The following is a 22,144-nucleotide window of genomic DNA, read 5'->3' as shown; positions in this document are numbered from 1 at the left end:
GCTACACACTGCAAAATTCCTAGTCTCTGACCTGCTCCTGTAGCCACAGCATTTATGTGGCTAGTCCAGTTTAGTTTCTAGTCAATTGTAACCTCAAGGATTTTGATGGTGGGGGCTTCAGCAATGGTAATGCCATTGAACATCAAGGGGCGATGGTCACATTCTCTCTTGTTGGAGATGGTCATTGCCTGGCACTTGTGTTGCATGGATATTACTTGCCACTTGTCAGCCCAAGCCTGGATGTTGTCCAGGTCTTGCTGCACCTGGACAGGGACTGCTTCTTCAGCTAAGGTGTTATGAATGGTACTGAACACTGTATAATCATCAGCAAAGATTTCCATTTCCGACCTTATGATCAAGTGAAGGTCATTGATGAAGCAGCTGAAGATGGCTGGGCCGAGCACACTACCCTGAGGAACCCCTGTAGCAATGTCCTAGGGCTAAGATGATTGGCATCATCAGGATCTGTGGAGATCTAAACCATTTGTTTCCAGAATTCAGTTTCTAATTTGTCCTGAAGCTGTGCAGATCAAAAACTGTTTGTTTACAGAATTCAGCTCTTAAATTCATCAGATTAGAACTGGACAGATAATTCTTCACAATATCAGGGCAAAGTCATGTAGGATTGAGTTAATTTTATTCTAGGACTGTTAGAACTGAGTTGTCAAATCCTTAAGTACAATGGTTAAAATTGTATTCCGTGTGTAACATAACCACAAAGCATGATGGTAGCTAAAGTTCTGTACAAGTCATGACATGTCGAGTCAGGGCGGCACAGTGGCGCAGTGGTTAGCACTGCAGCCTCACAGCTCCAGGGACCCGGGTTCGATTCTGGGTACTGCCTGTGTGGAGTTTGCAAGTTCTCCCTGTGTCTGCGTGGGTTTTCTCCGGGTGCTCCGGTTTCCTCCCACAAGCCAAAAGACTTGCAGGTTGGTAGATAAATTGGCCATTATAAATTGTCACTAGTATAAGTAGGTGGTAGTGAAATATAGGGACAGGTGGGGATGTTTGGTAGGAATATGGGATTAGTGTAGGATTAGTATAAATGGGTGGTTGATGGTCGGCACAGACTCGGTGGGCCGAAGGGCCTGTTTCAGTGCTGTATCTCTAATCTAATCTAATCTAAAAGGGTTAGTTCAGACTATGTAAAGACCCTTTATTTAAAAAAACATTAGACTGTGGATTGCCCCAGGGAGACTGGTAAAGAAAATTGTCAACATGTCCAGCCATATAGCTGTGAAACGGGACAAATGCATATCAGTCTCATTAAGTGGTCATTGTTGATGAATAAACAGCAAGGAAGCATGAATCTGGAGCCCCCTTCCCCCCCTCCCCCCTCCACTGCCCAATGACAATGACAATGACCTAAACCAGGCTCAAGAAGAAGGTAGCATCATGGAAGGGCAGTTAGGTAATGACTGACCAATCAGATGGACAAAAATGAGGTGTTACCTAATATGACACTGAATTAAACTGGGAACAGTGTATAAAATAAGGATTTGTAAGATACGAAGCACACAGCATCATCAAGAAGAAGATAGAAGATAGACTTCAATCAAGAGACAAGCGCCCAGTTAACCGGAGATAGAGGACCAGTGTTCCATTGTGATCACAACTGCTGACCACTGTCCTGTGATAAGTATCTCGATTTTCTGCTTATTGTGGAAAACTTAATAAAGTCTGTGAAGCTTGTGAAAACACTCTTGTACCCATGTGGTTTTGTATCTGGTCTGAGCAGGAAGTCCCTTTTAGATCTGCTCTCCCAACTTAGTCTGTAATTTTAATTGACCTAAGTCTCACAATTAAAGCATTAAAGCAAACGCCAGATCTTACAGTCATCGAGGAGACAAAGAGTGACTTAAGACTGTGAGTAAACAAAAGAAGGAATTTTTGTTTGAGCATTACCACAAGAATTGAAATGGTTTAACAGTGAGAATTCTCTTCAGATTGAACAGGAATAATTACAGCAAATAAACAGGGAAATGGGCCAAGTAATCCTGCAGTTATGTAAATGGGTCATTGGCCCAATGTTAAACATGTTAAACCTTATTTCCTGACAATAGCAGCCGGGGAGAATCAGCCTTTAATCTCCATATATCAGAAAGCAACTATAAAAGACTCTTGAAAGAAACCAGAGAGAAGGTGTAGAGGAACATGGGTATAATAATGGCAGGTTTATATATAATCAGCCTCAATTAAAGAAATATTCCATAGCATTTAGAGTAGAAAGTGGGACGAAGAAACAAACATTATTTTTGAGATGTGTGGGGGATCAGTTTGGGAGGCTCCAGGCTTCACATATACCAGGGGAACAAAGCACTGGCATCAGGCATTCAGGGACATTGGGAGGCAATGTGATTAGAGAGACAAGTGGGGTTGACAAGTATGCAGTTTCTGCAGATAGATGGATGGGTGAGTAGGTGGGGCAGAAAAGAACTCTGCACAGGCAGGCAGACAAGCTGGCAAATATTTGGGAATAGAAGGAAGTTAAAGAGTGGGACCTTGAAACATCGAAGCACAGAAAATAGGAGCAGGAGTAGGTCATTCAGCCCTTTGGGCCTGCTCCGCCATTCATTATGATCATGGCTGATCATCGCACTCAGTAACCTGTTCCCGCTTTCGCCCCATACCCTGTGATCCCTTTAGACCCAAGAGCTATATCGAACTCCTTCTTGAAAACATACAATATTTTGGCCTCAACTGCTTTCTGTGGTAGCGGATTCCACAGGCTCAGCACTCTCTGGGTGATGAAATTTCTCCTCATCTCAGTTCTGAAAGGTTTACCCGATATCCTTAGACTATGACCCCTGGTTCTGGACTCCCCCACCATCAGGATCATCCTACCTGCATCTACCCTGTCAGGTCCTGTTAGAATTTTATAAGTTTCCATGAGATCCCCCCCTCCCTCTTCTGAACTCCAGCGAATATAATCCCAACCGACTCAATCTCTCCTCATACGTCAGTCCCGCATTCCCAGGAATCAGTCTGGTAAACCTTCGCTACACTCCCTCTGTAGTAAGAACATAATTTCTCAGATAAGGAGACCAAAACTGCACACAATATTCCAGGTGTGGCCTCACCAAGGCCCTGTATAATTGTAGCAAGACATTCCTGCTCCAGTACTGGAATCCTCTCGCTATGAAGGCCAACATACCATTTGCCTTTTTTACCACCTGTTGGACCTTCAGCGGCTGGTGTATGAGAACACTCAGGTCTCGCTGCATATTCCCCTCTCTCAGTTTATAGCCATTCACACAATAATCTGCCTTCCTGTTTTTGCTACCAAAGTGGATAACCTCACATTTATCCACATTATACTGCATCTGCCATGCATTTGCCCACTCACTCAACATGTCCAAATCACCCTGAAGCCTCTCTGCATCCTCCTCACAACTTACCCTTCCATCTAGTTTTGTGTCATCTACAAATTTGGAGATATTGCATTTTGTTCCCTTGTCTAAATCATTAATATATATTGTGAATAGTTGGGGTCTTAGCACCGATCCCTGCAGTACCCCACTAGTCACTGCCTGCCATTCAGTAAAAGACCCATTTATCCCTACTCTTTGTTTCCTGTCTGCCAACCAATTTTCTATCCATCTCAATAGGCTACCCCCAATCCCATGCGCGTTAATTTTACACGCTAATCTCCGATGTGGAACTTTGTCGAAAGCCTTCTGAAAGTCCAGATAAACCACATCCACTGGCTCCCCTTCATCAACTCTTCTAGTTACATCCTCGAAGAATTCTAGTAGATTTGTCAAGCATGATTTCTCTTTCATAAATCCATGCTGACTCTGCCTGATTCTACCACTGCTCTCCAAGTGCTCTGCTATAAAATCTAAGATAATGAACTCGAGAATATTTCCCACTACCGACATCAGGCTGACTGGTCTATAATTCCCTGCTTTCTCTTTACCTCCCTTTTTAAATAGTGGGGTTACATTAGCTACCCTCCAATCTGTAGGAACTGTTCCAGAGTCTATAGAATCTTGGAAGGTGACCACCAATGCATCCACTATTTCTAGGGCCACTTCCATAAGTACTGATTAGTAAGTTTGCGGACGACACAAAGTGTTAGCGGGAATGAATCTAGAAGAATCACTCGACACTCAGGTCTGCTCCAATGTCAAACAGTTTATTTAGTTACGCCAGCGGGGAGCAGGTCACTGGTCTGTCCAGATGCCTCTCCACCGAACAAAGGAAAATCATCCATACTTATACATTTTTCAAACAGTTACTCAGCCCATCCTGGCTGGACATGATCCAATCATAACGGTTATTGATTACATACATTACACATATTACCAATTAGATTACTCATTAGGCATCATGTGGCTACGTGATCAGCTCATAGCAAGCCCCCTAATCATCTTATGATGTTTCCCAGACCCCCTTATCAACTATCCTTGAGTCTTCACAATGAATCCTTCTACCTTTATCAAGCTTGCATTCCTGATTGCTTCGTGCAGTCTGCAGTTACACAAAGCAGCTGTCTTATACGCTGATATGAGGGGCCCTCCTTGGTCAGGCTGCAAGCTAACTAACTTGTCCCACAATGCCTTGGGTAAATACTCAATTTTGTAACAATATGTGGCTACACTTTCATCTTATATATATATATGTATATATATATATATGTGTGTGTGTATTTATTTAGCTGCATCGGCCACAATCTTTTCCTTCTACAATCCCCCCTTTCGGTAAAGAACTACCCCTAGTCCTGTTAACCGACATACCTGCTTTATTATCCCCGTTTTAACCCTGTCCGGTATTCCCTGCCTCTACGTGCTGGCCAGTCACGTGATTTCAGGAATCCCGTTAACTTAAATCAAATCAATATGACCCAAATTATCATGTCCCTTTGAGTTTAACCTCCTGTGTTGTTCCTTTACCAAAGCCTTTGCTTTCTTTCGTTTAGTATATTGTCCGCATGATCTACAAGCCAATATTACCCCGGTGGGAGCCAGTACCAATTGCACTCCCACCAACACGTGTGATATTATCCTGATCCAAGGGTGAATATTGACATTCATCCCCCAATACCAAACTCTTCCCCGCCAGCTTGTACTTTGAAGTTCCTGTTCATTATTTTCCTTGAGAACCTTTAACTTTCTTTTTAACTGATGGTAAAGCTTCACTGAGTGACCCTCTTTGTCCCATAATGCGCTCAATTTCTCATCTATGTGTGGGATTGGGGCTTGCTCTGACTCTTTATAATGCTGGAGGTGATCGTGAAGCTGATCAGTTGCATTAATGGTTTCCAGCCCCCGCTGTTGGATATAAACTATCCAGGCTAGTGCGATAGTGACTGGTTGTTGAGGGGTAAAACAGAAGTCTGGGTATGGTATGGGTCAGCGTCAACTTCCATAGCAGTATGATGTTTCGATGGTGGAAACGCAGTACTTTCCATTTCCCTGGTACCCCGACCTTGCAAAATCTCTGTCAGATAATATCGGAGGGAGGTATCGCCCTGTCGATCCAATCTGGTACCTCCCCCCTTTGGAGCTGATCGTTTGTTCCACCATCCACAGCCCATAAGTGTGGCACAATTGTCCTTGCCGGGTACGGCATCCAAAGTGATTATTAGTCTTGGCATGGGCCTCCAGCACTGCTATTCCATCTAATTGTATTTCCATTGTTCTCTGCCCCAGACCTGTTTGATTGGGTCCCCTCAGCTTGAATTATGAGCTCCCTTATAACCCTCCAGAGTTGTTCCACATTCTCGTTTACCGCTTGTGTATGTAAAGAATTGATTAAAGAAGTCCCAGTATTGATCCCTGTTACTTCATCATTTAATATTTTTTTCTCTTGTATCTATGAAATGGGTTACGCCCCCTTATCCTTGTGGCCCCTGTGGCGTCAGCAGCTTGTCGTACTATTACAGTGGCTAACATACTATACATATTCTTAGCCTGTTCTGAACAATACTCTGGCATCAGGCCCCACAGCCACTGCAGTCCGGTTCTTTCCCATTCTCCACTAGTGGTTATATCTGTAATTGAAACACACTGCCCTGGTGGTCACCAGGTGTTAGTACTTGTCCATGTTGTGAGCATCCCCTAACGAGGGATACATGTCTACCTGTGGGGACCGAACATGTCCTGGGGAATCCAGGAGTTAATTTATATTCTTATCATCTCTACTCTTTCGAAATTATCTATATGGTCCCGTTGTGCTCGGGTTTCGTTCCCCACAATCCTTGCCCAGTTAGTAACCCATCTAATAATAATCCAAATGCCTATCAATACTACCATTATTCCCTTGATTATATTTTTTCAGTTGGGACCATGTATTTCCATCGGCCCTTCCCTTTACCATTACTTTGTCTCCCACAACAGGCACCTTTGTCTGTTCCTCTATCATGTCTGTGTCTATAGAATCTCCTGCCTCAGCTCATGCAGTTGTCTGCACAGCTCCTTCACAAATCTTTTAACCCTTTCTCTCGTGGGTCCTACTTCTTCACTACCTGCTACGACATTCCTTGACAGTCTCATCACCCTTCCTGTCATTAGTTCAGTTGCTCTCCATGTAACAAATCACATCTGCACACTTACACTGGTATTCCAATGCCATGCCACATATTCTAAACTCTCAGGTGATCTTATCAAAAGATCAAATATCAGCGGTGGAGAAAGGGGGGCGCTGCTGGTGTCTATCCTTGCTTACCTCCCCCTGCAGGGTCCTGATGTCTCAGGTTATGGCCAGACTTTCAAATGTAACTCTCTTAAAAACTCATATCTCCAAGAGAAAACTATCAATTGCTAGTCTTATCTACACTTTCCTGACTTTCACTGGAAAATTCGAGGCTTCTTGGAAATTAGCTGTTTATTTCACTATTTGTTTATCCCCAGAATTCCTTTATTAGCGCTTGCATCAGCCAGATCTGATTGCAATTCCCATTAATTATAATTCTATTTCATTTTGAGCCCTGGAGAACCTTTACAATTAATATTCATAATTCCTTAAAACAGAAATCAAACATTTCCGTTTGATTCCAGACATCAGTGTATATTGTTTGTGTTTTTTTTTTAACCTTTGATGACATTTTAATTCCTTAAATAACTTGTCAAATTAAACTGGATTTTCGACATTTCAGATTATTCCAAATTCACATAACAGTAAATTTCCCTTTGAATGCTTTACTTAACCACTCATATCAATTTAATTTTGTTTATCGATTCCAAGTTCTTATGCCCAGACTTGGTGATATTGCAGTTTTTTTGAAGACAGAAGTGCTTGCAACTATTTCTCCTTCTCAAGCACTTTGTCTCATTGATAAAGATAGTTGCAGCAAGGTGAATTTCTTGCTTGTCTCCAAGGGGGCGGAGCAAAGCATTCTCCGCTGCGTCGCTTTACGTAACCCTTTTTTTATCGAAAAGAACTAAACTCCATTTTAAATGTTTTTTGGTATCCTTAGGATTTTCAAACAACAAAATCTTTCGTAACATTATCAACTTCAAAGGAAACCATCTCCATCAGGAAAGACAGCATTTTAGATTAAACTCCAATTGTTTCCAAACTTTTAGCATCTTTTGTAAGAGGTTTCTAATCCAAGGATTTTTTATATAACAAAGATGATTCCAAATTCCTATTCACTGCAATAAATATTTAAAAATCAAAACTGCCGGTGTTATATGAGTGAGTCTTATGTCCGGAACTTAAGACTCCCCCAAAACTCGACATGCTAAACTTGAAAGTTCATTGTGGTTGCAAATGACATTTCCAGTTTTTTTTTCAATTTAACAGGTCAATTAACCTTAACAGTATTAATTTAATTCAGATTTATTAACTTATAATACTTATTAACTACACACAGAACAGAATAGCACGTGCTTTTTTAAAAGAAAGGTAAATTACGTCATTTTTCTTGTTCTTTCTTCAGGCGCCTTTTCAAATGACTGTAATAAAACCAAAAACTAAAGAAAAAGTTATTTAACATTCTTATAACAAAAGATTTAACACCAGCTTTTTAAACAGACAGAATCTTTCCTATATCTCCTTTATTTATCCATCTCTCTCTTAAACCAATATCCAATTCCTGACATTTGCTACTTAAAACAGTCAGTAAAACATGTCTTTAATTTAAACTCCAAAAAAACTAGAACAGATTTTAAACTGGAACTCCAAATAAAGCAGGAGTTGTCAACTTCAAATTGGATTTCTGCCAAACATCTTCAGACCTTCAAGGCTGAAGCTTATCTCTTAGAAAATTGTTCATTGCCTTTTCACAGTTGCAAAACCAACTTTTAAAATCAAAATAAAATTTTAACTTAAAATATAATTCAATTTTATATCCCATTCCTGGCTGCACAATCTTAAATCGAAATGAACACACTCAACAATCAGTTTTCAAACTCATTCAATTCCAAACAACCTAATAGACTCATGCTTTCAACATTAAAGCCAGACAACAAAGAGTTAACGACAGTCAGTTCTACAGAACACAAGCTGTACATCCCAGACATTTAACTCATTCATGGACGTTTCCAACAATCACACATTCGAATCAAAGACAGTAACTTGTTTTTACTCTAAAACAGAGTCTTTTGTGTCACTCTGCCATAAACTTAGTGAATGTTTTTTTTTCTTTTTGTTTCTCTGCCAGTTGGCAGGTAATGGACCCCTCCGGTCCCCACTCGAGCTTCATCTTTTCACTGGCCATACTTGGGTAGGATTAGAACCTACTCTCAGAGGTCCGCTTTTAACCTAGCGCAACTTGTAGTAGACCGTCTCCTGGCTAACTGTTGGGTCACAAGTCTGCCCGTATTTCATACAACAAGCTTATGATATATACGCATACATATATTCCAAACCCTTCTCAACAGTGCCTACGTCTCTTAACGAACTACCTACCACCGTTTGACATTGGTCAGATCCTGTTCACAAACTTGGCATTCGTCTGTCGCGAAACACCACCCGGCCCCGGGATAAGCTTTAAAGATACTCACCCGGTATTCCTGATGGCATCAAGCGACTGCCGAATCCTGTTCTCAAGTTCAGGATCAGGCTCCAGCCAACTCCCCCTTGGCCCCTTCGGGGTTACAGAAGAGCTGACTTACACCTGATCCTGCCCACTACGCCAATTGTTAGCGGGAATGAATCTAGAAGAATCACTCGACACTCAGGTCTGCTCCAATGTCAAAACAGTTTATTACGCCAGCGGGGAGCAGGTCACTGGTCTGTCCAGATGCCTCTCCACCGAACAAAGGAAAATCATCCATACTTATACATTTTTCAAACAGTTACTCAGCCCATCCTGGCTGGACATGATCCAATCATAACGGTTATTGATTACATACATTACACATATGACCAATCAGATTACTCATTAGGCATCATGTGGCTACGTGATCAGCTCATAGCAAGCCCCCTAATCATCTTATGATGTTTCCCAGACCCCCTTATCAACTATCCTTGAGTCTTCACAATGAATCCTTCTACCTTTATCAAGCTTGCATTCCTGATTGCTTCGTGCAGTCTGCAGTTACACAAAGCAGCTGTCTTATACACTGATATGAGGGGCCCTCCTTGGTCAGGCTGCAAGCTAACTAACTTGTCCCACAATGCCTTGGGTAAATACTCCATTTTGTAACAATATGTGGCTACACTTTCATCTTATATATATATATATATATATATATATATACATCTTCCAAGAGCGACGTCTCAATTCATTCCATCTTCGTTGCCTTCGGAGAATACTTGGCATCAGGTGGCAGGACTATATCTCCAACACAGAAGTCCTTGAAGCGGCCAACATCCCCAGCTTATACACACTACTGAGTCAGCGGCGCTTGAGATGGCTTGGCCATGTGAGCCGCATGGAAGATGGCAGGATCCCCAAAGACACATTGTACAGCGAGCTCGCCACTGGTATCAGACCCACCGGCCGTCCATGTCTCCGTTATAAAGACGTCTGCAAACGCGACATGAAATCGTGTGACATTGATCACAAGTCGTGGGAGTCAGTTGCCAGCATTCGCCAGAGCTGGCGGGCAGCCATAAAGACAGGGCTAAATTGTGGCGAGTCGAAGAGACTTAGTAGTTGGCAGGAAAAAAGACAGAGGCGCAAGGGGAGAGCCAACTGTGCAACAGCCCCAACAAACAAATTTCTCTGCAGCACCTGTGGAAGAGCCTGTCACTCCAGAATTGGCCTTTATAGCCACTCCAGGCGCTGCTTCACAAACCACTGACCACCTCCAGGCGCGTATCCATTGTCTCTCGAGATAAGGAGGCCCAAAAGAAGAATATATACATATATATGTGTGCATTTATTTAGCTGCATCGGCCACAATTTTTTTCTTCTACACAAAGGTTGGTGGAGTTGTGGATAATGGTGAGAATTGTCAGAGGATACAGTAGGATATAGATCGGTTGGAGACTTGGGCGGAGAAATGGCAGATGGAGTTTAATCCGGACAAATGTGAGGTAATGCATTTTGCAAGGTCTAATGCAGGTGGGAGATATACAGTAAATGGCAGAACCCTTAGGAGTATTGACAGGCAGAGAGATCTGGGCGTACAGGTCCACAGGTCACTGAAAGTGGCAACGCAGGTGGATAGGGTACAGAGGAGGTTTACCAGGATGTTGCCTGGTCTGGAGGGCATTAGCTATGAGGAGAGGTTGGAAAAACTCGGATTGTTTTCACTGGAACTACGGAGGTGGAGGGGCGACATGATAGAGGTTTACAAAGTTATGAGTGGCATGGACAGAGTGGATAGTCAGAAGCTTTTTCCCAGGGTGGAAGAGTCAGTTACTAGGGGATATAGGTTTAAGGTGCAAGGGGCAAAGTTTAGAGGGGATGTGCGAGGCAAGTTTTTTACACAGAGGGTCGGTCGTGAGTGCCTGGAACTTGCTGCCAGGGGAGGTGGTGGAAGCAGATACGATAGCGACGTTTAAGAGACATCTTGACAAATATATGAATAGGAAGGGAATAGAGGGATATGGGCCCCGGAAGTGCAGAAGATTTTAGTTTAGGCAGGCATCAAGATCGGCGCAGGCTTGGAGGGCCGAATGGCCTGTTCCTGTGCTGTACTGTTCTTTGTCCTTTGTTCTTACTCTCGGATGCATACCATTAGGCCCTGGGGATTTATCGGCCTTCACTCCCATCAATTTTCCCAACACCATTTCTTTACTAATACTGATTTCCTTCAGTTCCTCTCTCTCACTAAGCCCTGTGTTCCCCAACATTTCTGGTATGATATTTGTGCCTTCCTTTGTGAGGACAGAACCAAAGTATGCATTTAGTTGGTCAGCCATTTCTTTATGCCCCATAATAAATTTCCCTGTTTCTGACTGTAAGAGACCTACATTTTTCTTTACCAATCTTCTTCTCTTCACATACCTATTGAAACTTTTCCAGTCAGTTTTTATGTTCCCCGCAAACTTGCTCTCTTACTCTATTTTCCCCCTTCTTCATCCATCCCTTGGTCCTCCTTTGCTGAATTCTAAACTGCTTCCAATCCTCAGGTCTGTTGTTTTTTCTGGCAAATTTATATGCCTCTTTCTTGGATCTCATGCTATCTCGAATTTCCCTTGTACGCCATGGTTTGGCTACCTTTCCCCAGACAGGGGTAACCAATTGTTGCAGTTCATCCATGCGCTCTTTAAATGTTTGCCATTGCCTATCCACCATCATCCCTTTAAGTAGCATTTCCCAATCCATCATAGCCACCTCGCCCCTCATACCTTCGTAGTTTCCGTTCCTAAGATTCAGGACCCTCGTCTCAGAATCAACTACGTCACTCTCCATCTTGATGAAGAATTCTATCATATTATGTTTGCTCATCCCCAAGGGGTCTCGCACCACTAGATTGTCAATTATTCCTCTCTCATTACACAATACCCAGTCTAGGATGGCCTGTTCTCTAGTTGGTTCCTCAACGTATTGGTCCAGAAAACCATCCCGTATACACTCCAAGAATTCCTCCTCTAAGGTATTGTGACTAATTTGATTTGCCCAATCTATATGCAGATTAAAATCACCCATAATTACAGATGTTCCTTTATCACATACGTCTCTAATTTCCTGTTTAATGCCATTCCCAACATCACCACTACAGTTTGGGGGTCCATATACAACCCCCACTAACTTTTTTGCCCCTTAGTTTTTCTCAGCTCCACCCATACAGATTCCACATTGTCAGAGCTAATATCTTTCCTCACTATTGCGTTAATTTCCTCTTTAACCAGCAACGCAAGTCCACTGCCTTTTGCTTTTTGTCTGTCCTTCCTAAATACTGAATACCCCTGGATGTTCATTTCCCATCCCTGGTCACCTTGCAGCCATATCTCAGTAATCCCGACTATATCATACCCGTTTACATCTATTTGCGCCATTAATTCATCCACTTTATTGCGAATGCTCCGCGCATTAAGGCCCAAAGCCTTAAGGCTTGTCTTTTTAACATTACTTGTCCCTTTCCCACTATTTTTCACTGTGGCCCTATTTGATTCTGGCCCTTGATTTCTCTGCCTATCACTTTTCTTATTCCCCTTACTGTCTTTTGTTCTTGTCTTTGATCCCCTCTCCTCTGACTCCTTACGAAGGTTCCCATCCCCCTGCCATTTTAGTTTGAACCCTCCCCAACCACTCTAGCAAATACTCCCCCGAGGACATCAGTCCTGGTCCTGCCCAGGTGTAACCCATCCAGTTTGTACTGGTCCCACCTCCCCCAATGTCCCAGAAATCTTAAACCTTCTCCTTCATACCATCTCTTCAGCCATGTATTCATCCGATATTTCCTGCCATTTCTACTCTGACTAGCACGTGGTCCTGGTAGTAATCCTGAGATCACTACCTTTGAGGTCCTACTTTTCAACTTACTTCCAAGCTCCCTATATTCTGCTTTTAAGACCTCATCCTTTTTTTTCAACCTACGTCATTTGTACTAATGTGTACCACGACCCACTGGCTGTTCACCCTCCCCCATCAGAATGTCCTGTAACAGCTCTGAGACATCCTTGACCCTAGCACCAGGGAAGCAACATATCATCCTGGAGTCTCTTTTGCTGCCACAGAAACGCCGATCTATTCCTCTTACAATTGAATCCCTTATAACTATTGCATTCCCACACTTTTTATTCCTCTCCTGTGTAGCAGAGCCAACCATGATGCAACGAATTGGGCTGTTACTGCTTTCCCCTGAGAGGCCATTCCCCCCTACAGTATCCAAAGCAGTATATCTGTTTTTCAGGGGAATAGTCACAGGAGATTCCTGCACTGCCTGCCTCGTCCTCTTGCTCTGCCTGGTGGTCACCCATTCCCTTCCTGCCTGTGGGGTCTGAGCCTGCAGTGTGACCACCTCTCTATACGTGCTATCCATGACACTCTTGGCCTCATGGGTGCTCCACAATGTCCCCAGCTGCTGCTCCAGCTCCGAAACCCAGGCTTCCAGGAGCTGCAGCTGGAGACAGTTCCTACAAACATGCCGGTCCTGGGCTCTGGAAATGTTCCCGGCTTCCGTCATGGAGCACGAGGAGCACACCACGGCACTGAACTCTCCTGCCATGACTTAACCTTTTAAATTAACCTTTTGGAAGATCTTAATGTCAAATAATATCAATTACTCGAGAGTCCTTCTTCCCCGGTCCTTGTTACTTCTGAAGTCCCTAAAAAAACACTACTTAGTAGAAATGAAGGTAGTAATCTCTAGATTTCTCCAGTGTCATGCACCGGCAAGAGTAGAAATAGGAAGATAGGGAATATCAATGTGTGGCTTGAGGCATGTGCAGGGGGGAGGGCTTCAGATTCATGGGGCATTGGGAGATTCACTGGTGTGGTTGGGGATTGTTTAAACTAAATTAGTAGGGGAATGGGCATCAGCGTACATAAGTAGAAAACAGGAATAATGTGCATAAAGGAGTTCGAGTGTTGAGCAGTACTAGAGAAGGAAGTGGTACCATATTGGTTAGGGACAAACTAAGAAGCACCAGGAGGAATACAAAGACAGGTTTAAAACGTGGTGAATAAGGTTGGTGAGCGACAATCGTAAATAGCCATGTGGGAATATGATGTAATGCAATCAAGGAAATGTGGCTTAAAATTGGTGAGGAGCAGGTGCATATTATTCAAGGATATAAACTGTTCAAAAAAGATGGGGAAGGACAAAATGGAGGTGGAGTGACAGTACTGATTAGGGAAGAGATTGTTGTTTTGAAAAGAGCAGATGTCCCTGAGGGGGCAAGGACAGAATCCATTTCTTTCCTGTTGAGAAGCAAAAGAGGTATGATGACGCTACTGGGGATATTCTATAGACCTCCAAATAGTGTGAGAGATGGTGGAGCAAATCTGCAGGAAAATCACAGAGATGTGCAAGAATAAAAGTGTGGTGATATTGGTTGACTTTAATTACCCAAATATTGATTGGAATAATGATAGAGTAAAGGGAAAGGAGGGGGAAGAATTTCTGAAATGTGTTCAGGAGAATTTCCTTCAACTCAGTCCAATTCGGGCATTGCTGGATTTGATGCTGGGGAATGAGGTGGGCCAAGTGAACACAGTGTCTTTGGAAGAACGCTTGGGTAAGAATGATTATTGTATCATAAGGTTTAGATTAGTACTGGAGAAGAAAAAAGTACAATCTAAGTAGAACTTCTAAATTGGAAGAGGGCTAATTTCAATCAGATGGAGGATAAAATGGAACCAAACTTTGACAGTTTTTGGATGATGTTGCCGAAGGGCATCATGTAGATGAGAAATAGGAGGGGGCCAAGGAGAGATCCTTGGGGGATACCAGAGGTAACTGTACCAGAGTGGGTAGAGAAACCATTGCATGTGATACTCTGGCTAAGATTAGATAAATAAGAATTATAATACTCGTTACTACTTTTACCTCAGTCTAACAGAGTTCAGACCCATGGTGGAAGAATCAACACCGGTCAAAGATTTCAGGGTAACTTGTTGATAGCATTTAAGATGCTAGGTTGATCTTTGTCTACAGAATTCTTGGAGTCTTTGTAAGTCTAAATAATAACCTGTTGATTGTATTTACACAATTATTTACACTCTTCTTAAGAATGTCTTGATAGCACCTCTCATGATGCTTCTTGCTTCTTCCAAGCTGATTATCGATGTGACTATTGCATCATCACCAATACAGTGGGAGGGGTTACTCTCACTGACTCAAACATTAACCCTTTCAGACCCTTATACTACATCTCCTCCCATGTTTTTGTCCATATAAATATATATGCATTCATTGTTTTTGACTTTACATACTACCCCATCTTCCCCCAAGTCTCTGACATCACAGACTCAATCCATCAGGAGGCTTCACGACTCTCCGTATTCATGTTCTTGTCAGACTCGGAAGATCAGTACTCTTTCTCGAAAGTGTTGGTCAACGATTTGGATGGCTTTGACTAAGGTATGTAGTATCTTGTTGCCTCGGGGTTTTCTGATACATCCAAAATGATTGTTTCTGAGGGGCGAAGGGGGGCATGAAAAAACACTGGCAGGCAAGATAAAGGGAAATCACAAGGCGTTTTAAAAGTATATTAAGGGTAAGAGGAAGGCCAGGGAAAGAGTAGGGCTCATTAAGGACCAAAGTGGTAATCTGTGTGTGGAGCCGGAGGACGTAGGTGAGGTTTTGAATGATGACTTTTCATCTGTGTTTCGTTATGGAGAAGGACGATGTAGGTGTAGAGATCAGAAAGGGGGATTGTGATATACTTGAACAAATTAACATTGAAAGGGATGAGGTATCAGCTGTTTTAGTGGGCTTATAAGTGGATAAATCCCCAGGCCCAGATGAGATGTATCCCAGGCTGCTTTGTGAGGCAAGGGAGGAGATTGCTGGGGCTCTGACACAAATTTTCAAATCGTCTCTGACCACAGGAGAAGTGTCAGAGGATTGGAGGACAGCGAATGTGGTACCATTATTCAAGAAGGGTAGTAGGGATAAACCAGGTAATTACAGGCCAGTGAGTCTCACATCAGTGATAGGGAAATTGTTGGAAGAAACTCTGAGAGACAGGATTAATCTCCACTTGGAGAGGCAGGGATTAATCAAGGATAGTCAGCATAGCTTTGTCGGGGGAGATCATGTCTAATAAATTTGATTGAATTTTTCGAGGTGGTGACTGGATGTGTAGAAGAGGGTAAAGCAGTTGATGTAGTCGACATGGATTCATTAAGGCTTTTGATAAGGTCTCGCATGGGAGATTGGACAAGAAGGTAGGAGCCCATGGGATCCAGGGCAAATTGGATCCAAAATTGGCTCTGGCAGGAGGCTGAGGGTGATGGTCGATGGTTGTTTTTGCAATTGGAAGCATATGACCAATTGTGGACAGCAGGGATTGGTGTTGGGACCGTTGCTGTTTGTAGTGTACGTTAATGATTTAGACATGAATATAAGAGGTATGATCAGTAAGTTCACAGATAACACAAAAATTGGTGGTGCCGTAAATAGTGAGGAGGAAATCCTTAGATTAAAGGATGATATAGTTGGGCTGGTAAGATGGGCAGAGCAGTGGCAAATGGAATTTAATCCTGAGAAGTGTGAGGTGACATATTTTGGGAGGACTAATAAGGCAAGGGAATATACAATGGATGGTAGGATGCTAGGTAGTACCGAGAGTCAGAGGGACCTTGGTGTACTTGTCCATAGATCGCTGAAGGAAACAGCACAGGTAGATAAGGTGGTTAGGAAGGCATATGGGATGCTTGCCTTTATTAGCCAAGGCAAAGAATTTAAGAGCAGGGAGGTTATGATGGCGCTGTGTAAAACACTGGTTAGGCCACAGCTGGAGTAATGTGTACAGTTCTGGTCGCTACTCTATAGGAAGGATGTGATTGCACTGGAGAGGGTGCAGAGGAGATTCACCAGGATGTTGCCTGGGCTGGAGCATTTCAGCTATGAAGAGAGACTGGATAGGCTAGGGTTGTTTTCCTTAGAGCAGAGAAGACTGAAGGGGGACCTAACTGAAGTATACAAAATTATGAGGGGCGTAGATTGGGTAGATAGGAAGAAACATTTTCCCATTAGCAGAGGGGTCAGTAACCAGGGGGCATAGATTGAAGGTAAGGAGCAGGAGGTTTAGCTGGGGTTTGAGGTGGTTGGAATCTGGAACACACTGCCTGAAGGGGTGGTAGAGGCAAGAATCCTCACAACATTCAAGAAGTATTTAAATGAGTACTTCAAACAAGGCTACGGGCCAAGTGCTGGAAAATTGTATGAGAATGGATAGGCTTAATGGCCGGCGCGGACACGGTGGGCTGAAGGGCCTGTTTCTGTGCTGCATAACTCTATGACTCTCTGAATAGGGATAAGGTTTCTTCGATTACGTCTTGTAGTACCTTCTGAAGTAGTTACAAAATATGATCTCTGATGATTTTCATCTCTCTGGATGGCTGCACATTTTCTTCCTAGGTGTCGTATTCATACCTTTTCTCCTTCTTTCAGCTTTGGTATGTTTCTGGTATGAAATATCTTATTGTAATTGCGAGCTTGTTTCCTGTAAGACTTCTCTTTGTCTTGAATTCTTTGATAATCCTGGACATCTAGTCCTGAAAGTAATTTCTTGGGTAGAATAGGAAGTTGAGTTTTCAGCTTCCTCCCCATCAACAGCTTTGAAGGTGATAGTCCACATAACAATGGAGTAGATTGATAATTCAAGAGTGCAGTTGGAAAATCTTCATTTTTCTTCCACAATGACTTAATAGTTCTGATTCCTCTTTCAGTAAGACGTTCAAATCCCCACTTTCTCACAAATTGTGTGAAGTATTTGTTTGTAAACTGTGGTCCGTTGTCTAACACAACCTCATCAGGAATACCATGCGTTGCCAAGATCTCCTGTAAAACTTGAATGGCAGATTCTGTAGATGTTGAGTGCAACCTTTTCACTTCCATCCATCTCAAAATAATTGATCACTAGCATTTAGGATTTTCCATTATACACAAATAAATCCAGACCTAGAAGTTCCCATGGTCTGGTTGGAAATGGTGTCGATATAAGAGGTACTTTCTGGTCTGGTCTGGTCTGTGTACTGCGCATACCAGGTAATTTGAGGTCATGTGTTCTATGTCCCTGGATATTCCTGGCCACCAAACAGATGACTGAACCCGTGCTCTGCATTCCATGATACCCATGCAGCCCTGATGTATTCCTTTCAAGATTTCTGACCTAAGTGAGATTGGAATGACCAGTCTGTCGTTCTGCACCAGTAAATCATTCATAATAGTGAAGTGGTTTCTGAATTCCAAGAAGATTTTCATGATCTTACCTCTGGGATGTTGTTGTGGTCAACCCGATGTGTAATATTGGTGTTTACAAATGCATTCCTCATCGTACTTTTGAGCGTGACAAATTTCTTGGAGCTATTATTAACTTGCCGGCCATTGTGACGCTGTGTACAGTGAATACAAATCTATCTTGTCCACAAAGTTAACATCCTGTTGTGTAGGATGGTCAACAGTTGCTCTTGATAATACATCAGCGGAAGTTTGTAGCTTTCCTTGTACATATACCATCTTGTACGTATATCTCATCAACCGCAATCGGAATCTATGAATACTTGGAGGCACGCTCACGATTTCCTTCTCATCCACTAAGGAAACTAAGCATTTGTGGTCAGTCTCAATGATAACTTTCAAGCCAATAATCTAATCTGTGATCTTCCCGCAAGCCCACGTGACTGCAAGTGCTTCTTTCTCAATGGCAGCATATCTTGTCTCAGTCTCGGACAACGTTCTAGATGCATACTAGATCGATCTGCGACCTCCATCTGGCTGTTCTTAAGAAAGGACTGCCCCTAACCCTGTAGATGAGGTGGTTGGTAGTGAAAGGTTATAGTCCGCTAAGACATTTGGCAATATGAGCATTTCTTTGATCCTTCAGAATGCCTGCACTTGATGTGCATTCCAACACCACACTTGATCATTCTTCAAGAGTTGGTTTAATGGATCAGTAACATGTACTAAATTGGGTAAAAATTTTGCCAACTGATTCACCGTTCCAAAGAATCGTTGGAGATGTTGGATAGAGGCAGGAATTGTGAATTGGCTAATGGCTCTCGTCCTTTGCGAATCTGCCATTATGCCTTTGCTACTTACAATGTGTCCTAAGAAATGAATAGACGTTTTCAAGAATTCGCACTTTTCATGACGTGTCAGCCCTTCTTCTTGAAGATGATTTAGAACTTCTCTTACCCTCTGGTCATCTTCTTCGACGGATGAATGGGATTGATACAAAGACCAGCGAAGGGTCACAAAGCAGCCTATAAGAGCTACTAAAAGAGATTATGAAAAGAAACTTGCAAGGGACATCAAAATCAATAAGAAATGTTATAGTTACATAAATGGAAAACGGGTGTTCAAGAGCAATGTAAGCCCACTAAAAGCTGAAACTGGAGATATTGTCATTGATAATGGGGAAATGACAGGCATGTTGAACAATTACTTTGCCTCAGTATTTATAGTTGAAAAGGAGGATAACTTGCCGGAAGTCCCGAAAAAATTAATAGCTGATAGGGGACAGGGACTTAATACAATTAACGTAAGTAAATCATCAGTAACAAGTAAATTAATGGAACTAAAGAGTGAGAAATCCCCAGAACCTGACGGTTTCCATCCGAGGGCATTAAAGGAAGTAACTATAGTCTTTCAGAGTTCCCTAGGTTCAGGAGTGGTCCCTCTGGATTGGAAAGTTGCATTATCTAAGAAGGATTAAAGGGGAAACCAAGGAAATTACTGACCAGTTAGTGTGACATCTGTGATGGGCAAGTTGTTGGAGTCTATAATCAAGGATAGGGTGACTGAACACCTAGAAAAATCTCAGTTAATCAGGGACAGCCAGCATGGATTCATGGCGGGAAGGTCATGCCTGACAAATCTCATTGACATTTTTGAAGAGGTGACGAAGATAGTGGACAGGGGAGTGTCTATGGATGTTATTTATCTGGACTTCCAGAAGGCATTTGATAAGTCCCACATAAGAGACTGTTAACTAAGGTCGAAGCCCATGGAGTTGAGGGCAAATTATTGACATGGTTCGAAAGTTGGTTGAGTGGTAGGCGACAGAGAGTGGGGATAATGGCTAAGTACTCAGTTTGGAAGGATGTAACTCGTGGTGTCCCACAGGGATCTGTGTTGGGGTCTCAATTATTCGCATTATTCATTAATGACTTGGATGATGGCATAGTAAGTCATATATCCAAATTTGCTGATGATACAAAGTTAGGCGGCATTGTAGACAGTCTAGATGATAGCATAACATTGCAAAGAGATATTGACAGACTAGCTGAGTGGGCAAAACTTTGGCAGATGGATTTCAATGCAGGCAAATGTGAGGTTATCTATTTTGGACCAAAAAAGAATAGGGCAGGGTACTTGCTAAATGGGAAGAGGTTAAGTACAGTGGATGTCCAAAGAGACTTGGGGGTTCAGGTGCAAAGATCTTTAAAATGCCACGAGCAAGTGCAGAAAATAATCAAGAAGGCTAATGGAATGCTAGCCTTTATATCTAGAGGATTGGAGTATAAACACAGAGGTTATGCTGCAGCTGTACAAAACCCCAGACCCCACTTGGAGTACTGTGAGCAGTTCTGGGCACCACACCTTAGGAAGGATATATTGGCCTTGGAGGGAGTGCAACGTAGGTTTACAAGAATGATACCTGGACTACAGGGGTTAAGTTACGAGGAGAGATTACACAAATTAGGCCTGTTTTTGCTAGAATTTAGAAGGTTAAGGGGTGATCTGATTGAAGTCTTCAAGATATTAACAGGAAAAGACAGGCTAGATAAAGATAAACTATTTCCACTGGTTGGAGATTCTAAAACTAGGGAACATAGTCTAAAAATTAGGACCAGACTGTTCAGGAGAGATGTTAGGAAGCACCTCTTCACGCAAAGGGTGGTAGAGGTTTGGAACTCTCTCCCACAAACAGCAGTTGAAGCGAGAACAGTTGTTAATTTTAAACCTGGGATAGATTTTTGTTAAGCAAAGATATTAAGGGATATGGGCCAAAGGCAGGTAGATGGAATTTGGCCGCAGATCAGCCATGATCTCATTGAATGGCAGGACTGGCTCGAGGGGCTGAATGGCCTACTGCTGTTCCTATCTTCCTATGTTCTTCCTATGAATGTTCAACATAGTTCTTTGGAAAATTTCAGGAGCGGATGTTATACCGAATGTTAAACGATTAAAACAAAATCTTCCAAATTAAGTAATAAATGTTGTCAGTAATCTTGACTTCTCATCCAAAGGACCCTGCCAATAGCCACTATTCGTGTCAAGTTTATATGTCCATAATGCTTTTGGATAACTTTGCCAAGCTTTCGTCTACCGAAGGCATCGGATGAGTTTCCCTTGCCACAGCTTTGTTCAGTGGCGTTAAGTCCACACAGATACTGTTATGTGTTTGGTTTGTCAGCTTCCATACTTAGTTAGACTAGCTCAGAGAGATTATTGAGTCTTCTGTACTTTGAACATTAACCTTTTATTACATTCTAACTATGTACAGCTTCACACCAGTCTGTGTGACTCCTCTGCAGCCACACTTCATCTCCCTCCAGTCTCTCTCACATGTAATCTCTCACATCATTATGGTGGGAGGCATTCTTTACACTTTCTCACTTTCAGATCCTTGTACTACTGCACCCCCAAGTCTTTATCCATATATATATATATCTACATCTTACCCCATCTCCATCTAAGTCTCTGAGATTAAAGATTCAATGTGTCAGGAGACTTGACAACTCTCCCGGATTGTGTTGTTGTCCAAAACGGAAGATTGATTGTCTTTATCTAAACTCTTGTTTCTTGACTTGGACGGCCTTCCTTGAGGTTTGTAGTATCTGGTGCTTTGTGAATTTTAGGTTCAACATCTGGGTCATCCAAATGTTTGACTGATTAACATCTTTGATGAATAGGAATAAAATTCCTCCTGTTTCTTAAAATACCTGCTGAAATATGATCGCCGTTGATTCTCCTCTCTCTGGCTGATTACTCCTTCTCTGCATCGGTCTCGTACCCATACATTTTGTCCTTCTGTCAACTTAGCTTGGTTACTGTTACAGTATTTCCTATTATAATGTTATGACCAGGTGAGAGCGAGGTCTAGGGTTTTCTTTCAGCCTTCACCTGCTCTTACTGTATCAGGGTTTAATTTTAAACACACTGTGTTTGTAGCTCCCCCT

The sequence above is a fragment of the Heterodontus francisci genome, chromosome 1 (assembly GCF_036365525.1).
Source record: "Heterodontus francisci isolate sHetFra1 chromosome 1, sHetFra1.hap1, whole genome shotgun sequence".
Lineage (NCBI taxonomy): Eukaryota > Metazoa > Chordata > Chondrichthyes > Heterodontiformes > Heterodontidae > Heterodontus > Heterodontus francisci.
The sequence above is the reverse complement of the archived record's forward strand: the minus strand, read 5'-3'. Positions refer to the sequence as shown.